Consider the following 20283-nt stretch of genomic DNA (forward strand, 5'->3'; position numbering starts at 1 on the left):
AGAGAAAAATATGACACCAGGAATAGAGAAGAGGTTATGTGATATCAATGGTCACACACCTGTTATACATATGATCAGCATTAAATTAATTGAAGAGAAAAATATTAAGCTACAAAATATTATTACTAGGTTATAAAGGAGTAAACAATAAATCAAAAAGTTTTGTTTGCTGTAAGTAGCAGCTCATGACTTGGGGTGGGAATAGGAAAACTGAGTGAGAAAGTGTACCAAGGGTGAGTGAATCAGAATTTCTGGGAAATAATATTCAAGAAAATTTTCAAATGCACTCTCCCATAACCTGCTACAATCTGTAAGACACTGCACTCAACCTGGTAAGGATGTCTCCTTTGAAAAACCTCCTATCTATTTGGTAAGATTATTTTGTTTATTTTGTTTTTGTGTTCTGTTTTCTTTCATTTAATTAAAAATGAAATCTGCATTTATTTTAAGTCAAACAATAGCTTTTTTAAGTTAACAATCCCTTTTCCCCTCTCATTCCCCTGCAAATTCCACCCCCTTGTGTTAATAAATGTTAATAATCTAACTTTTGTTATTTATCTGGTCTTGTATAGGTAATGTTGATATATAGTTCCTACAAACACACATATACAAATCTCACGAAACCTAAGTGAAATAAAGAACATGGCAAAAATGTAAAATTAAAAACAAAACAAAACAAAAAAACAACACCACTGGTGGCAAAAGAAAGCATGGAGAAAAAAGATACCTGACATATTCAAAGTAGGTGCTTAAGATAAATTAGTTTAACTTTTGTTTGACTTTTGATTTTACTTTGCCCAGGTGACAGATTCAGCTTCCCCATCCATTTTTTGAAGGGTGTTTAGAATCAAAGCATAAGCAATTATTTTATATCATGTGCTCTAATAACATAAGTGGGAAAAGGAAACATTCCATCCACTTTATCATTTTAATCTTTCTTTGTTTTGCCTATTATGGCTATTACAAATAAAGATTTTAAAAATGCAATTCACATCACAGACAAAGGGCTGATTTCCACACGAACACCAAGGAATAACAAAAACAACCATCCAATAGGAAAAATTGCACAAAGCATGAAAAAGACTGCTCACAGAAAAAGAAATACTGCACAGTTAAAGATTAAATACAAGCGTACTTCAAAGTTAGTGGGAAAATGGAATTAAACAATAATACTAATCTTTCCATTAACTTTTCTTTTTTTTTCAACTCTCCTGTGTGGTGATCTGAACATTTGACCTTGGTGTTTTAACACCACATGAACTTTTTGAGGATCCCCTCATATAACATACTTCAATGTTACTCTAAGGAATCATTTTCAGCACTAAGAAGGAAGGTCCAGATATATGTCTCATAACCTTGCAATGGAGATTGGCAAATAACTATAGATAGCATTCTTTGCCTTCCATGGGTTTCCCTGAAAAAGGGAAGGAAAAGGGGATGTAATTCTGGTTGCCAGTATAAGCTTCAGATGGATGCCTTCATTTTATGTAAAAGTTGACCATTTTTCAGAGTTGTATTAGCATGTATTCATGCTAACAGTGGTCTAACAAAAACTCAGGTAGTAGCTGGGGTAGCACTTGTAAAGCTGCTTTGAGGGGCTGGCCACTTAGCTCAGTTGGTTAGAGCATGATGTTGTAACACCAAGGTCAAAGGTTCAGTTCCCTGCTGTGGCCAGTCACCAAAAAAAAAATAAACAATAAAAAACAAAGTTGCTTTGAATGTTATTTAAATCTTCTATCTTTATTTACCTTTCCATTTGTTTATGATTTCCCCCTGCCCCCTACTGGTGAATCCAAGATTCCTGTGCACAAAGACCATGTCCTATAATTTTCTTCTTGGCACTTCCTGAAGCATGGACCACAGCACTTGCTTAAAGAAGGAGATATGGTTTGAGTAGGAGATGCTCATTGCCTTGCAATTTTGATACATGTTTTCCTTGCAAAGGAAGATATATCAACATTACATACTATGAATAGAAAGGACAACCAATTAATCAAAAAACACTTTTAATCATCTTCAAACTGCCTGTTAGAAAAATGTAAACACAAATGGGAATTTGAAAATGATAAATATCTTTAGTCAGGTTAAATTAATCTAAACAAAATTTGCTAAAAGTTCTATAAGAAAAAATTAAAGGAAACAGGAATGTAAGCATCTATTTGTTTCATCCTTACCATAACCTTATAATATAGGCATTATTAGTCCTATTTAACAGATGAGGAAATTGAGGCTCAGAGAACTTACTATATTTGCTTGGTCAGCCAGGTAAGTAAGTGGCAGAAATGGAATTCACATTCATTTTGATTTGAGCGCTAATGATCTTTCTACTATACCACAAAAAGAAATATCCCTAATAAAGACTGAAAATAGTAAAATCAAAAAGTTGTATGAAGTTTTAAATACATTAGAACTAAAACCAGAGAATGAGAGGCAAAAAACTATCTTAGAAGGGCAAAACCAGCACAAATAGCACTGAACTAGAACTAAGGAGACCTGAGTCCTAGACTACATTGTTTACCCCACACCTCTACACTCTTAACATAATACCTGACTTATATATAGTCACTAAATATTCATCATCATCACTGTCTGACTAAAAGGTACAAATAGAATCCTTAAGAAAGAATCAATCAGCCAATCATATTACAATAAAGCTTTAGTTAATCAAAGTAATCAGGAGATTGTTCGTTTTAATATAATTCTTGGTTAACTAATCATGCTTGAGAAAATCCTTTCTGTACATTCAAGATTGCCTTTGGAAATCTTTCTAACTGTTCTTTACTAAGCAAAGCAAATGTTTTTGTATAGAAGAATCACTTGGAGAACTTGCTACAATGCAGATTCTTAGGCTCCACTTCAAGAGATTCCACTCTAATTTAGTGTGTATGTCTGGAGTAGAACTCTGGAGCAATTCTGAATCAGGAGAGCCTAAGACAAAACACTGAGAAGCATAAACTAAAGAACCCACTATATTGTTTTCCAGCTGCTATCTGCAGCACGCACATTCTAGGGTGGCAGTCTCTTTCTCTGAAAATATTCCACTCCATCCAGACATGGCTCATTGTAGCCATGTGTTGTTCAATGACCTGGTGCCACAGGCCACAATTAATTGGGCCGGGTATGGATGCTAGATCAAAGCTTGTCCAATCAGATTCTCTTTCCAGGAAGTTGTATTTAGGATTATACAACTCTAGTTTGTCTCTAATGGTGGTAAAAACTGAGGTCATTGATGCAAATGCTGGTAGATGAGACTGCAAGACTCTATGGAAGTTCTCTTCTACCTTTTCAGTGAAGTAGGAAGGAAAGTCATTAGCTGAGAAAATGAATGGAAAGTATTAGAAGTATGATATGAAAGGGAAAAGTATAAAATAATCATCCGTACATTCTCCCACCTCCTATACTGACGATATATATAGTATGATTACCTGGCAGCATTAGGGTTCCACTTGAGGTTATGGTCATGAATTTAAAATGAAACCAATCAGTAAGGTTGTGTATTTTTCACTAATCACATTCAGCTTCTTGAGTATAGGCATGAAACAAGTGGAAAATTAGATTTAACCAGAAATGTGGTTTTGGCTCAGCAAGGACAATGAATCAAGAAACAGGAAATGGTGTCAAGGGTATGTGCAAGGGAAAATCACAAGATTTAAGTTAAGTAAAGAAGGGAGCGTGGTATCAAGATGATGAGAAGTGAAATGGTGGTAGAATCAGTGGATTAGAAGTCCTAACTGGGTTAAAGGATTATTGGAGGCAGGGTCGTAGAGGGAGAAAGATGGAAACATAGCATGTGATGGTCAGAGAGCGAGATACATGAAACTGAAATTATGGAGAGGTTGCAGCTATTAGTCAAGTTCTAAGATATGACTGTGGGAATTAATAACTAAGGTAAGTTGGAAGGCAAGATCTCTGAAGAACACAAATTTAAAGAAAGGAAAGATCAGAATGTTGAAAAAATATCTACATGACTGAAATTACCAAGAATTAAGATCAGAAATAGTATTGGTGAAAGAAAGGTGGGGTGGGGTGAATCCTGTGCAATAAAGAATTTGGCTGGCCTCTGTCCCCAGTTCCTGGAAGGTAGTCCTGAAATTTTCATGAGTGATAAGAGTGTTTTGTTATTAATGATGGGCCCTGATAGTTTATGTTTACAAGGTGACTCATGGTGGGTCTCTAGACAGTTTGTGCCAATGAAATAACTCCGTATGGTGCTGGTTGCTCCAGAAAAACCAACCATGTGATTAGAGGGTTGGGGTTTTCAGCCATGTTATATCAGCCTGACTGGAAAAGGTAGAGAAGCTAGAGACTGAGTTTAACCAATGAGTCAATCAATCATGACTACATAATGAAACATCAATAAAAACTCCAGACACCAAAGCTGGGGTGAACTTCTATGGGTGGCAGTACTCTGTGTGTATTGTTACACATTGATGTGTCAGGAGAGTGATGTATCATGACACTGTGGAGAAAAGACACCAGAAGCTTCATGTTTGGGAGCCTCCTGGACCTCACTCTATGTATGCACTGCTTCTTTGGGCTGATTCTGATTTTATTCTTTTGCTACAATAAAACTATAATCATAAAATTTTTTTTTTAATTTTAAAAAAGAATTAAAGTTATATAAATTCTGGAACTTTGGGATGACTATAGGAAAAACAATCTGCAAAAGAAAAACAGTAAATCAGACACACCAAGGAAAGAGTATGATCATAGAAAGGTGTTTCGTCCATCTTTTTTTAAGAGCATGGTTTTCTTTATAATGAAGCCTTTACAGATTAATAAAGAAAAGTCCCTTTAGTTTGTTACAATTTGTCTGAAATACATTAGGATGGTCATAAAGTAATAGGTAAACTGTGAGCCACAGAATCACACTTAGAGACTTCTAGTTTAACATTTAAAAATTAAGTAAACAAACACTAGGAACACTAAGCTGTTCTCCATTCTCCAATGTCAAGGTTTCAAAGATCCTTTATCTACCCACATCTAAAGCAATGGCCCTATTTGTAGATGGCTTTTGTGGCTCAGCCACAAAAGAACTCCCAGGCTGCTCTCCTCTTCTCTATTGGCTGCTCTCTTTATAGGCAATGAGCCCTACTGACACAATTACCACTGTCCTGTGAACCACATACAACTGCTATGACGCACAGAGAAAGCTAACATTAAAACTTAGGGACAATCTCTGCCCTAGAAGGGGTACATATTGAAAGCATAAACTATTTGATGTCTGAGATTTTAAAAATTAGCAACTGCTCCTGTTTCATATGATAACCATTTGAGTAGGAAAAAAATTAAACAGCTCACTTGAAAGACCAACTATTCAGTGAATGATTTGTGAATTAAAATCTGTGCTATTATGATATCTAAAAATTATAATTTTTTCCTTGTTTTTTATATTGGTCCAACAAAACTAGACTATGATGTGATAATAAACAATCTCCAAAACATAGCAGCTTACCACAACCAATTTCATTCTCCCCATAGTACATACTAAAGATAGATTACAGGAGATTTCAATCCTAAATAACTAAGAAATCCAGGCTGTGGAAGCTCTGTCTTAACACACAGCGGCATGATCATCACAGCGAGGGAACTTGATAGACTATACACAGGCTCTTCACGCTAACTCTCGCCTCTGGTTGACACATTGCACTTCTGCTCAGATTCATTAGCCAAAACACGTGCCACAGTCCACCTAACTTCAGAGGGGATGGGGAAATTAATCCTTCCACATGCCTGGAAATAGAATGAAATACTTGTGAATACATTATGACATAGTTTGCATTTGTGAGGAGTATACCAATATTTATAAAACAAATATATTGCACAGGGCCTAGCTTCTTGTAATTTCAGGTTTAGCCTAACTTCTTAAAAGTACATATAAAATGTTGACTTTTGCAAAAGACAGGAAATTTTCCCCAGGCTATAGTCTCTGTTGTAAGATAAAGAATTGTAACACAGCAAGATTGCTGGCTCAAAGACAGACAGGTTACTGATTGATATGTAAAGATACTGGGAAATTGCTGTAAGGAGAGAGAATGTTTGCTAAAATCAAGCTTTTGTTGGTGGATCAACTTATCTTCTTGCAAATTCCATCATGGAATGTCACCTTGCTTGTCTTACTGAATGTTACCAGCTTCTATTGTTAAACTTGTTAAACTATACTTAGCAAAAACCCCACCTATGTCCTCTTCCTGAAACTTCCTGGTCTGGAGAATAAATGTGAGAAGAGAACCCCAATTCAGGGTTAATTTCCCAAATGGAAGGAATGCCTCTCTCTTGAGGGTTCAGAGAGATTAACCCCTTTTCAGGCCTTCTCACTGCTCAGAAGAGATGGGCTTTGAGTAATCTTTGGCAGCTCCATCACCCAGGGGAAAAGGGGTGACAAATCTGTGGGAGGCAAAGCAACACATTTGAGCGTCTGACAATTCAATATGCCCAGCAACTAAACCACTTCTGAGCTAGCTTTGTATAATATAGAAGAATCTGCTAAGAGATTCTGGTACAGAAATTGGCAACCTTTCAGAAATCAGGGGAAGATGATTTGTGTAAAAACGGGAAATAGTGAGCCTTTGCTTTTCACAAATATCTTCTGCCACCAAAGCCTATCAATTTTACATCTTCAGGACCTTAAAAACATTTTTAATTTAAAAAGCAATGTCTGCTCAGATATTTCAGAAAGGGCAGAAAAGCATCAAGACAAAAGTCCTTCAGATCTCACTTCCTAAAGATATACATTTCTTATTATACAGAATATCAAAATATATATAAAAACATCTAGGCACTTGATATATGGAATTCTCCTATCGCTGTGCACTTAAGGAGATTATCGTTTTTCTGCATTATACGTAATAATACAATGGAAACTCATGTATATCAATCTCTGTGTAAATTCCTAAGTATTTATTAGACTCAATTAATAAAAAATATAATAGCTAAGTCGAAAAGTATGGCCATTTAAAGTTCATAATTCATACTGCTTACTTGTAAAATCCATGATGTCAGGAACTTTATCTTATTTGCCTCTGGGTGAGTAAAGCCAGAAATGTGACTGGCACATAGTAGACACTCACTAAGAATGTGCTAACTTAATGAATAAATACATTGCCCAAGGGCTTTACAAAATAAATAGTACTTTCAAACACTATTATTCCCACAGAAAGTTAAGTTTATTACTTGTTGCCATCTTGGTCTGATTCATTATTTAGCTGATTTATTTCTTCCAGACACTCACTACAGGAATAGGTCTATTTCCCAGGAATAGGAAACAGCCGTTTCCTGGGAGGTAGTAGATGGGAGGAGACAAATTTACTTTTCTTTCCAATTTCCCAAAATCTTTTCCTGGGACTTTAGGATTCAACAACTTATTTGATAATTTTGCAGCAAGAAAAAGAAATACTCTCAATAGGGTAAATATATTTGTATCTCTTAAAGCCTGGACTGGGAATAGATGCTTATAGATGAATATAAGTAATGTAAGTAACTGTGTGTGTGTGTGTGTGCCTGTGTGTGTGCATGCGTGTACACTTGCAAATGGCCACAATAACATTAATTACATTTTGTCCCAGACTAAATATTCCTCAACTTAATTCACATCCCAAATGCATATATTGTTTCATATTTCTGCACAGTACCATAATCCCAGAACTGCCTTTGAAAAATCCGTTAGCTTTCCTGGCTCGCTTTTCTTTAATAATACAAACGAAGTATACATGTAGTAGTTTGATATAGAGCTTCTATATCTCAGTTGCTAAATTAAGGCCTTTCACATTCCTTTTAATAATACAGTCCCACGCTTCTGGAATTATAGGCAAAGTTAAAAATCATTCCTCCTTTGCCTTTCAACAAATTTGAGTTCTCTCCTCTAACTGTGTGCATGTAAATTCTATTAATGCTAATGGAGGTGGTGCACGTGCATACAGAGCAGAATATATCTCTAAATCACACTTTAATCTTTAGCTCCATAACTCTGGCGCTTGTTCAAATGATACATGTGCCTCAAATACACACTGTATGTCTGTTGTTTCCTGTCTGAGTATTAAAATTTATTCATGTATTTTTAGTAACTATTACAACATTTTGGCCAACAAATTTTCTTATTTTTGTTATACATGTGTCGAGTTTTAACTGGGTGCTGTATGCAACCATAAACATTCCTGATTTATTATAATGCAATTAGAATGTAAATTTGATTCCTGACCAGGTTATATTTGTTTCAAAAACTGGAAATTTTCTGTTGTTTTCCACCTGGTTAAACATATGTAGTAAAAAGAAAACATAATGCAAACAAAATAAATATAAGTAACCTGGTAGCTTGTTTCTGTACTGAATCACGGTTATCTTTACATAATAAAAAAACATTTTAATGCATATATTTTTAAAAACCCAGTTAAATGAGATCATACTTGGCTTATTTATAAAAAAGATGTTTTATCAACCATATTAACTTTCTAGAGAAAAAGTAGTTAGTTAAATAATTTTACATTATTGTTACATAATCCTAGTTGATGTTCTCTGAAAACATGTAAATCTAGCATTAGCTGTTTCTCAAGAGGGTTCCATGCACCTCTATCTTCACTTTCCTTCTTTCCTTTTCCATTTTTCCACAATGTTCCCCCAAAAGGTGAAAGGAAGATAATACCGAAATATGTAAAATATAGCAAAGCTAAAATTTATATACTTTGAGGTGATAATTTTTTTTGATAACTAACTCTTATTTTGGAGCCCCATACCAGTAGATGACAAAAACTTGTCAATTAAATGAAATCTACTTTATTTCCATTTAAAACTATAAATATTCAGTCAATGCAAAGTTCAAAGTCCCTGCCAGGATTGTTTTTCACTCTCCTTTTCCCTTTCCCTTCCTGAGAGTGGGGCTGGGTGAAGCTTTCATACTCTCAGGCAGTGGCCTAAGGAGCTTTCCTGGGTTGCAGCAGGTTTTGTCAATTCTTTTGGATGCAGCCAAGAGAGTCCTTGGCCTCTGCAACAGGCTCCAGGCATAAAGTCCACCTTCTGCAGGAACTTCAGAAGTTCCTGCACACCATACCTGACCCGTTCACTTAGCCCCATCCTTCAGCCATCTTTTCTCTTACATGGTGACATGTTGGATGTGGCTTTATTCCAATTTCAGGTCTTCTCCAAAAGACTTGCAACTTTCCCAGCTATGTCTTGAGAAGACAGGACTAAGGGTTTTTTCACTAGGAATCTGAGTGTTTTTTATCACCTTCCACCCCTGACTACAACGTTCCTCCCCAGGTTTAAACCCCCAGTGGGAAGCCTGGACATTCATCTCTGACTCCTCCCCACACCCCACCCCATGAAAGAATTTTCTACTTTCCCTTCCTATCTGATCAGAACTGTCTCTAAAATGTATATTTCTTCTTCCCTATTTAATGGCATTTGCCCTTCTCCTTCCTTATTCCTTACTAACGTAATCCTGACTTTTATCAAACATTGGTCAGAGGTGTGTTTAGGGGAGCCTAAGCCCTTCCCCAATTTCAGAGAGAGAAAATAATTTGGATTAAGTCAAACGTGGTAATTCCATTGATCTGTCTAGTTGGTTTAAGAGTGTCATGTGATGCAATTATGGCCATTGAGATAGGAGTAGAAGCATGAGGAGGGCTTCTGGCAAAGTGTTCCTTTTTTAAATAGGGACGTGAGGATGGATGTCCTCTTCTCTGTGCAGCTTTTGGATACTGTTTATGAGGACACAAGGCCTGCAATTGCTCCAGTTTTCTTGCAACTATAAGAATAGACAGCATGGTAAGGATGGCAGTCCAGAATTAAGAAAAAAACGTGGTTCTTAATAATGCCATTTCAGCATTAGAGCTCTAGACATCTTTCTTAGAAACACCCAGCTCAAAATTTCATTTTATGTGAGATGATAATATTTCCCTATGGTTAAACACTTCTAGTTGGCTTTCTGTTGCTTGCAGCCCAAAGCACACTAACTTACTCTATCTTCTCTAGGGTAAAAATGTTCAGAGGTCCACAAAGAGAGAAAACAGAGGCCAGATAAAGAAAAAGATACAAAAATATAATATAAAAATATTGTCCCCATAACAAATATATAACCTCTCTTTCAAGTGATGTGAGAGGTTTGTAGTATCATGTCACAATTCTTTATAAGACAATTGGCTACGAAAGAGTTACTGGTGAATTTAGATTTCTGCCCAATGAGTCCCATTAGCTGTCTGGATATTACTGAGGCTAGGCTAAATCTAGCCTGCATTAATAAAGAGTGCCTAATGTGCCATTAGCTCCTATAGGATGGCATCTTCTATAGAGCCCCCAAATGTCCACAGTGCTTGAGAGAGAGTCCCACCTGGCACTTAATCACCCAGATGAAAAGAGAAAGAGATAATTCTGATTTATCACACACTGCCTTCCTTTTTGTTTGTTTGTGTTTTTCTCAAAAAAGAACATATACATAGTTTAAGAAGAAAATGAGTTCTACAAATTTTTCATTTAAAAAATAGCAACAATCCCTCTTCCCTGCCATCATATCCTGCTTCCCAGAGGCAACCATTTCAGCTGTTTAAATTGAGTCTTTTAGTATTTATTTCAAAATGTTTCAACACTATGATAAGTATTAGTTTGCTGGGGCTACCATAATAAAACACCACAGACTGGGTGGCTAAAACAATAGAAATTACTTTTCACAGATTTCTGGAGGCTAGAAATCTGAGATCAAAACACCTGCAGGTTTGGTTTCTCCCGAGGCCTCTCTCATTGGCTTGCAGATAGCCACCTTTTTGCTGTCTTCACAGGGTCTTCTCTCTGTGCTTGTGCATCCCTGGTGTCTCTCTCTGTATGTCCCAATCTCCTTTTCTTACAAGGACATTAGTCAGATTGGATTAGGGCCCACCCTAATGGCCTTATTTTAACTTGATTACCTCTTTAGAAGCCCAGTATCAAATACAGTCACATTCTAAGGTACTGGGGGTTAGGGTTTCAACATATGAATTAGAGGGAGCACAATTCTGCTCATATTATAAATTCAAAATATTTGTATAGCAGTTACTATATAGCAATACAGTGGTGTTCTGAGCTCACGTACTCATTATCCTCATAATAATCCTGTGAGATGTGCATGAACATTATTCCCATTTTACAGCTGAGTACTGATGCACAGAGAAGTCAAGTACTTGTCCAAGGTCACACTACTGGGAAGTCGCAGAGCTGTGATTCAAATCTAGGCAGTCTGGATTCAAAGTCCATGATCTTAATATGAAAGCATGCTCCATCCTTGTATCATAAATTCTGGCTAGATCCAGTGTGTGCCTTTTATGACTATGTTAGTGTTTTTTAGTCAAGCAATATAGAACATTATTATTACTTTTTCTTTCTTGCATAAGTTTTCATTTCTCTGGAGTTAACTACAGTCTCATTTTTACTTTTGCTTAGTTTTCTGGGTAGTTATCACTAATTTAACCCCAAACTCTCTGAAAAATGCTAAATCTACTCAATTTTTATTCTCATCGAGTATTCTAGTAATTTCATCTTTTTGAAGTAATTTCTGCCAGAGCCTTACAACTTGCTCCAATTTGGATTACTCTCTAAGCCTAGAGCACAGCTACCATCTTGGTATCCCCCTTAACCTGCCTCATAGAGATGTTGCTTTGCTTTGTGTTAGAGCCCTTTTTTCATGAATACTACATCTTTAAGTTTCTTATTTACTACTTTATTTCAGGGGAGTATTTTCCAGGAGTTTCCAGGGAAGACAAACAGGGAGGTAAATTTTTTGAGAACTTTCAGGTCTAAAAATGTCTTCAATCTACCTCACACTTAATAATAGTTTGGCTGGGTTTAGGTATTAGCTTGGAAGTAATTTCTCTTCACCATTTAAATCTTTTTTTTTAATTGAAACATATTCACTTGTTCATATCTGTAGGTCTCTTCACCATTTTGAACCTATTGATCTATTGTCTTCAAGATTCCAGTATGTTAAGAAGTAATTCTGATTCCTAATATTTTATATGTGACCGACCTACTCTCTCCAAAAGCTTTTAGATTCTTCTTTTTGACCCCAGTATTCTGAAATTTTGCTATGAGGGTCCTATATTTATAATGAGGCCAAGCACTCAACCTAGAAACTCATACCCTTAAGTTCTGAGAAGTATGATTGAATTATTTTGCAGATAATTGCTTTCTCCTTGTCCTCTCTTATGACACCCATTTCCCTGTTCTTTCTGAAACATCTTTTATTCATATGCCAGATTTTTTTTTCCTTAGTTCAGAATTTAGTTTATTAACTAAAAACGAAACAGCTGAAAGTGCATCTCATCTATTTTGGTGAAATTCTTATTTTAAATGCATATATGAAAACCCATTGAAACCACATTTGGAAAAATTATATGCCAGATCTTTAGACTGACCTTTTAGATAACATTTTTTTCCTCTGTCTTCTTGCTCTGCTTTCTGAGATTTCCTCAACTTTGTCTTCCAGTTCATTTATTAAGGCTTGTTATTTCTGCCATCATACTTTTTTAATTTTCAAAAGCTCTTTTATGTACTTTCAGTGTTTCTTATGGTGTCTTGCTTTTGTAACATGGTTGTAATATCTTTTCTTATCTAAGGTTATTAATCTTTTTCTTCTCATTTTTTTTCTATCTATTTCTTTTGGATTCTGTCATAGGTAGGGTTTTCTGACTGAAATTAGGGATAAGTGGCTATTTGGGGAGTGCCCTTGGGAACAACACATTTAAGCAAGGGAGGGAAGCAGATTTGGGCGGACTGAGCAGCTGAATTGTGTTGCAGTTGAACAGTCAGTTACAGGGGGAGCTCTGGAGCTGGGAAGGACCTTTAGAGTTGTTCCCAATTAAAGCAAGGATTCCACATCTTTGTGCCCCCAGCCTCCATCTCAGGTGTCAACCAGGCCTTGAACGTGGGCTGCTCCTGGAAGAAGGATATAACTCTGGACAAGGTAGCACCTTTTACCCACTCAGCTATGAGCCCTCAGCAGTCGACATTACCAGCAGCTGGAAGAAATAATGCCTCAGTCTTTGAAGGGCAAATATTGGCAGTGGGACACAATATCCACTACAGTATTTTCTACATCATAAAGCTTTCCTCAATTACTCGGTGATCTTTGGTTTTTCGTATTTAAGAGTGAGGTACTAAAAAGTCGTTTGGAAGCTCTGAGTACAAGCCTGTCAACTGTGATCTCTGCTATAAGGATGTTCTGGGTGGTTGTTTCACTGGGTTCCCCAGTTGTCTTTTCTCTTAATTGCTCAGATTTCATAAAGAAGCATTTTGCCTACTGTGGATTGTCAACACTTGAGGCAAGTGGGGAAAGAGAGATTAGGGAGAGGGTCTGGATATTCACTATGCAAATGCTCAAGTAATCACTTTGTTTTCAGCAAGTTACTGCTGCCCCCTCCCCACCCCTCCCTTCCTGGTACATCTCCTTCCAGAGGTTTTCTTTTGTTTTGTTTTGTTTTATCCACTTCAGAGACTAAATATTCTGTCAGGTTGGGAAAGGGAAGTTGCCTGGCTGTGCAACTGGGGATTTATTTAACTGCTTCTGAAAGAGGCTTTCAGCCAACCTCCTATTTTTAGTGCCACCTTCAATCTCATTTCCAGGAGTACCTGGAAATGCCGATTCTTGAACCTTTTGGATATTCTGCAGTGTGAAAACTTCTCAGCTTTTCCCACTGTCAGCAAAAAATTTGGCTTTCTTGGTCTGCTGAGTCAGTACCATTCATTCATCTGCTTTCTAGCTTCCAAAATTTTGCTAATTCCTCCTCTTCCATTCTTTTTGTTCTTGTGGGTGTATGCCTTTTTATAATATCACTTTACGGTCATTTTAGAAAGCAAACTCATATATTCTCTCTCTTTTCCCCTCTCTCTGTCTCTCTCTTTTGTCTTTCATAAACACATTTTTTAAAAAACAGGTAGAATATTCTCATAGTTCTAAAAAAAAATAAGTGTCTCTCCTACCCCTGTCTTTCAGCCACCAGTTGCTTCTTTTGCCTCTAATCCCAAGAAGATAATCACTTTAGTCCTTTGTGTATCTTTCAAGAATTTCTTTATGTATATAAAAGAAAATATGAATATAAATCTCCACCTTTTTACACAAAAGATAGCTTACTGTAAGACAGTTCTGCAATTTGTAATTTTCATTTAACATTGCTTGAAGCTCTTTTCATATCAGATTATAGCACTTTCTAGTTGTCTTAACAGTCATATAGTATTCCATTTAATCAATCTTCTATCAGGAGACATTTAATTCATTTCCAGTTTTTGCTATACCAAACCCGTAATGAATAGTCTTAAACATAAATAATTTTGCATGCATACAAGTACATCCATAGCTAAACTCCAAGAAATATGTTGGACCAAGTTCTGTATGGATTTATAATGTTGATAGATATTGCCAATTGCCCTCTGTGGAGGTTGTACCAATTTTTAATCTCAATAATGGAAGAGTGAGTGGTTTATTTATTTCCCCTACCTCCAAGTGTTTAACATAGTGTATAATAAAAATAATTGAATAGGTGAAAGTGGTATCTCAGTCTGTTTTAATTTTGCATTTCTCTTGATATGAAAGAAGCTTTTCATATGTCTAAGATACATTTTCATTTCATTATGCTTGAGCTGCATTCTATTCTTCATAATGCAAAGTCAGTCTTTCAGGAGAAAAACAGTGTGTATGATTGTGTGTGTGTGTGTTTGTGTGCATGCATGTAAACAGAAGTTCAAAGGCATCATTACAACATTGTTGAGCCAAATGTATAATTACAGTATATAAAAAATACACCTCTTGCTACATCAAAAATACCATGTGTTGGTATTTATTGAAGACAATGAAAATTATCCATACACATTATCTAGAGCAAGGCATTTCTCATACAGAAGAACAGAAGGCCCATTATCACTTAAATTATAAGTTCACTGGTCTAGTATAGGTTGAGAAAATATGCTTGGAACAATGGTTAGTCCATACCTGGGATATGTTAAAGTCAACTGTGTATTTTGGAAAGAATATTGAGCTTAGAATCACAAGGCAGGTATCATTACATCAGCTAAGTAATGTAATCATCCTAGGCCTCAATTTCCTGATCTGAAAAATGGGGATAGTAATATCTGTCCCACAATGTTTGCAAACCCTGTTCACCACTGAGAACTATTAGTGTAAATTACTTCTAATCAATAAAATCAGGAAGAAGATTGTCATGAATACAGAATATTATAGAGCTCTCACAAAAATATTTGATCCACAAAAAAAATTAAGAAATATTAGGAGATATGAGTAAAAACAAATAGGATAGTACTTGATGTTAAGAAAACATGTATAATCAGAAAGCACAAAATAGAACATCCTCACAGCTAGAAATGGGGCAAAAAGACAGATTTATCCATTTGGTGATTACAGAACTTACCCATTTTGTAATTATAAATATTATAGTATAAAAATGTTTAATAAAATCTGTGAGCCTTTAAATCCCAGACAAAAGCCAGTGGAGTAGAGAATAAAATATTGAATTAGCAAAATTTAGAAACATGTGTTTTATGAAAAAGATTTTTTTCTGCTTTCTGTAGGTAATCCTGTAGATATTTTAAATACAAATTATTCTCAAATAAAGACTGAATTTAGATTTTTATCTCATAGCCATTGTACTAAAAAAGCTTGTTAACTCTAACAAATCCAGAAAATTTTATATCTTATTTCTCTACTTTTCTGTTAATTATTATACATAATGTAAAAATAAAATTATAATGTGAGAAATACCATTATGTGGAATATAAAAGCATTTTTTTGAACAGGTATATACAATTTAAAAAATAAAAATTATAACATCATGAAATTGTCATTTAAAATGCATGTTCTTCCTCAGATTCAATATTTTACTTGCAGCAATAGGTCCCCCTGGTGGAGATTTATATTTTGTCCTATTTTTCTATCTTTCCGAAGCACTATTCTAATTTAAGCAATTGGATTAAGTACCACTCTTCCTTGAAGAAATGTATAGGAAAAGGTTTAAGAGAAAACTGGCTGATTAACGAAGGTTAGAAGGTGTGTGGATTGACTATCATCTCCTCTACATTTAAATTTGTTCTTAATAACATTCATAATTGCAGGAATCAAGGCCCCTCTCCCTAAAAATAATATCCCCAAAATATAAGGTTTTCATTGATGGAGATTAACAAAATTGAATATGCAATATAATGAAGCTTTAAAAAAAGACATTCATAGATTATAAGAATCTAGCTAATGATTCCTCTTATTGGTCTATATTCATGTATACAGGCAAATTGTTCCTCAGAAAGGAAAGAACAATCATTGTTCATTGAAAACTCACAAACATATTACCAAATTAAGTACAAAGAGATACAGTTATCATTGTTATGTTAAATGAGATAATACCCTCACAAGTGATATATTATGGAAGAAATAAGTGTACCAATTTCTATCCATGAATGAAACAGAAGTTCTTGAAATGAAACCAGAACCACATGTTCCCACTAAATTCAGTCAGTGGATGCCCACCCAGAAGCATGGTCACCTTGGAACAGTATAAAACTCAGATTTCATCCCATGCCCTCTTGAAAACTAATGTTCAGTGTCAGTGTACTGCAAAAACTGAAATTTGATGATACTGTCTTTTTTTAGCTGTTTCCCACACTTTAGAGGTCCTGAAGATCCCCAAACATTCAAGATCAGTTTATAGAATTGCAAATCACTTGAATCCACAGGCCAATGACTCTACTTGGCAGTCCTTTCTCTGCCATCAGTGTCCCAGTGCCACTCACCATTTCTCTGTGACTCCTCCCAATTTCTCCCACATCAACCCTAAATTTCTGGCTTCCCTGAAGCTTAGGAATCCCTGCGTAGCTATGGATATGGTCAGTGTATTTCTCAATGCTTAATTCAGCAGAATCCTGAGTCACGTTTTGAGAGATACCAGGCCAAACATTACAACAATCTTAATTCCCCTAATTTCATGTTCCTAGACTTTTTTTTTAAGGAAGTAATATATGGGGTATGTCACTGAACCAATGATGAGTACAGTATGTGAATTAATTTGCACTTCAGGAAACTTCTACATCCATACTGTAAGCCATATTCAAAGTCAAGCTCTCTTTTACCTCTTGATGCTCACTCATCTTTTACCTCAGCCTGGATTCCTGGAACCAGTTTCTTGATTACATAGGAGCAGATTAACAAGTTTGTAGATTAACAACACTAAAGTATAGCAGCAGTCTAACATTTTCCCTCCCCAATAATGCCGGGAGGTCCCCTTTAGGTTCCCAACTCCACTTCAACCAGAGATGTTACTTGGTTAACTCAGCACTTCTTTAATCCCATGGGAGACAGGGGAGAAGAAGGGAGCAAAAGTGGTGGAAGGCAGCAATTAACTGACGGGGAGATGAGCCCTGTCCCAGGTCTCTGCTGTGTCTAATTATGGTTAATCCAAACACTCTTCTATCTGACCCCAAATAACTGAAGTTGATTCTGTATTTGTCTCTTTTTCTTTCTATCTGTTTTGTGATCTATTGTTTCTAATTTAATAATCCTACTGGTATTTGTGCTGGAGAAGTTTGCTACAAATCCTCTTTTGGAAAAAAAAAATGATATATAAAGTATAAATAAAATAGAAACTAAGAGCTCTAAACCTTTAGAAGTTGAGACCCTAATAGCTGCTAGGAATCCAGATTAGCTTTTTGAAAATAATTTTTCAAAAATATCTTGATCTTAATAACTTAGATAAAATATAAATCATGATTTTTAAGCTTATTTTGACTAAATGTTAATAACATATGATTTATCAAGACTTTCTAAGAATATATTTTCTCCAAACACTTGGCTTGCTCACCTGTTTACGAATACTCCAAAAAAACTAATCTGAGTTTAGAATTTACCCCCAAGAAAGAATTTGCCCAAGAGTTCCGTAGAGGCCCTGAAGTTCCCTGAACTTTCAGGATCAGATTGTAAAACTGTAGACACTTGGGCCCATAGGCCAATAATTCAAACTATAAAACAAGCCTAATTATAACAATTTATATTTTAATATAACTTTGCAATTCACAAAACATTTTCACAAATATAATTTCATTTAATTTTTTCCCAAAACCAAATGAGGTAGTTAGAACAGATTTAATTTCCTAGTTTTTTTTTATCTTTCCTAGTTTGTTCTTTTTTAATTTTTGCTACTGTAATAAAACCAATCAATTCTCTCTGAACAGTTTTCTTTCACAAAGAAAATTCTTAGAATCCAAATATTGCTGTTTCAAAATTTAAAAAAAAATAAAACAAATATTGCTGTTTCTCTCCCCCTCTTTAAGGGATTTACTTTGTTTTCATTGCCAATGTAGAAAAAAATCCCACCATCTCTTAGGACTTAGATTAGCAACCATTATCTCCCAGCAAGACTAGTACAGGAAAAAATCTCCTGGAAAGTTTAGTTTTAGCCAGCTATTCAGATTTAATTGAACACTTTCAATATTAATAAAAAATGGAAAAGGAAAATGTAGATTTTCCTTAAAGTATGGTTACATCTGCGTGTTTGGCAAGGACTTTAAATTCATGAACTTTCAAGACACAAAGTGCATATTTTAGAATGAAAGATTGCTTCCCAGTAGGTCAACCCCAAACCTTTAACCTGCTGTTACATTTAAGGAGGTCCTCAATGGAAGAAAATACGATTTGGAAATATTTTTATCACTTAGAACTTAATTGATGTATATTGAGTGATTTTTACACCAAAGAGCCATCCATCAGAAGTAGGCTTTCATCAATAAGTCACCAGAATTTATGTTCTACAACAGTACATGTTTCCTTGCTGTCACGCTTACGTGGACCTTTTGGAAGACCCTAGGGACGGGCAGTCTATGGTAATGTCATACAGTGAAAATGTTCGCTCTTTTCAGAGAACACAGTGGTGTGTTGAACAAATGTTACAAGCATATTAAAATCAGAAATGTCGATTCCAGGGATTCTATTAAGTATCCCTAATTTCTTTTACCATGAAATAAAGAAAACCTATTTTTAAATTTTTTAATTAAGTATAAAATGGAGGTAACCCTGCTGATCTTTGATTCTATAAATGTCAGTAACCTTTCTAAAATCATCATATAATAAAAAATATTTTACATATTCTCAGAATAGCATGATGTACAGATTTCCAAAGTTCTAATGAAAAAGATAAATTGGAGTCTTGTAGACAAATAGATAATATTAATAATTATTCCTAATATTTAATCTCATGGAATTAATTTTAACATACATCTATCTCAGATAAACCAGAGACTTAGTTTTACTAGTTTTAGATCTTACTTGGCAATTTTTCATAGCCTCTAGCATGAAGTTTTCAATGAATGCTTTAACTACAGGATGTACTGATCTCAGAATCAGGAAAAGTAAACAAATTATCTATTCCAACTGAAAACCTATTCCAATTGAATGGGTGAGCCTAGGTTAATTAACCAAGATCTCCAAGATTCAACTAAGCTGTCATTTGGATGACTGCCATATTTCATTCTGAGATTTCCTCCTTACAATCCAAATTCTGAACAATTCATAATTCTTCTATTAAAATGACCTTTACTGACCTTCCTCTCTGACCAATACACTTGCACTGAGACCTACGGAGCTTTGCTTTAGACTATCAGGTTCATGTCCGTAAATCTTGCTACCTCCTCCTGTCTGGCTTAATGCCTCAGAGACCCTCCCATATACCCTTTAACCAACTAAACTCCTAAACCCAAGGTTCCCTGCATTTCAAGCAGTCCCTAAAATAAAATCTTTTCCACAAAGATAAATTGAAAAAAATGTTTTCCTAAATTTTACCCTCAAAATGAAAACCTTTTGAGTGTTCACTACTCAATATGCACTTAGCATTTGCTTAAGGCTGTATCTTTAATTTACTTATTTTCCAAACTCATTTACTTTTTCAATGTGTTGCCTCCATGAATATAAAAATACAGTCTAAGATTATAAACTTCCAGAGGTCTGACACTAAACACTAACTCACATGGAATAACACATAATACAATGCCATGCTAGATTAAGCATAAATTAATAAATGTTTTTGCTACTGAGCTTCTGAATACCAAATTCTATCTCTTTTATATTTTGTGGTTTTAAAGGTCTGATCTGTTATACCTTGAGTCTATACAAGTTATGAGTCAGCTCTAGAATAAGAAATCTTGGCATCGAATTCCAATTGTTACTGCCTATTACCTTGAACACATTGCTTTAATCCTCCAAACTTTGGTTTTCTTGAGTGTAAAATAAAGACAATTCAACAGTATGTACCCTTATATATTTTAAGATTAAAATAT

The sequence above is a fragment of the Cynocephalus volans genome, chromosome 2, assembly GCF_027409185.1.
Source record: "Cynocephalus volans isolate mCynVol1 chromosome 2, mCynVol1.pri, whole genome shotgun sequence".
Lineage (NCBI taxonomy): Eukaryota > Metazoa > Chordata > Mammalia > Dermoptera > Cynocephalidae > Cynocephalus > Cynocephalus volans.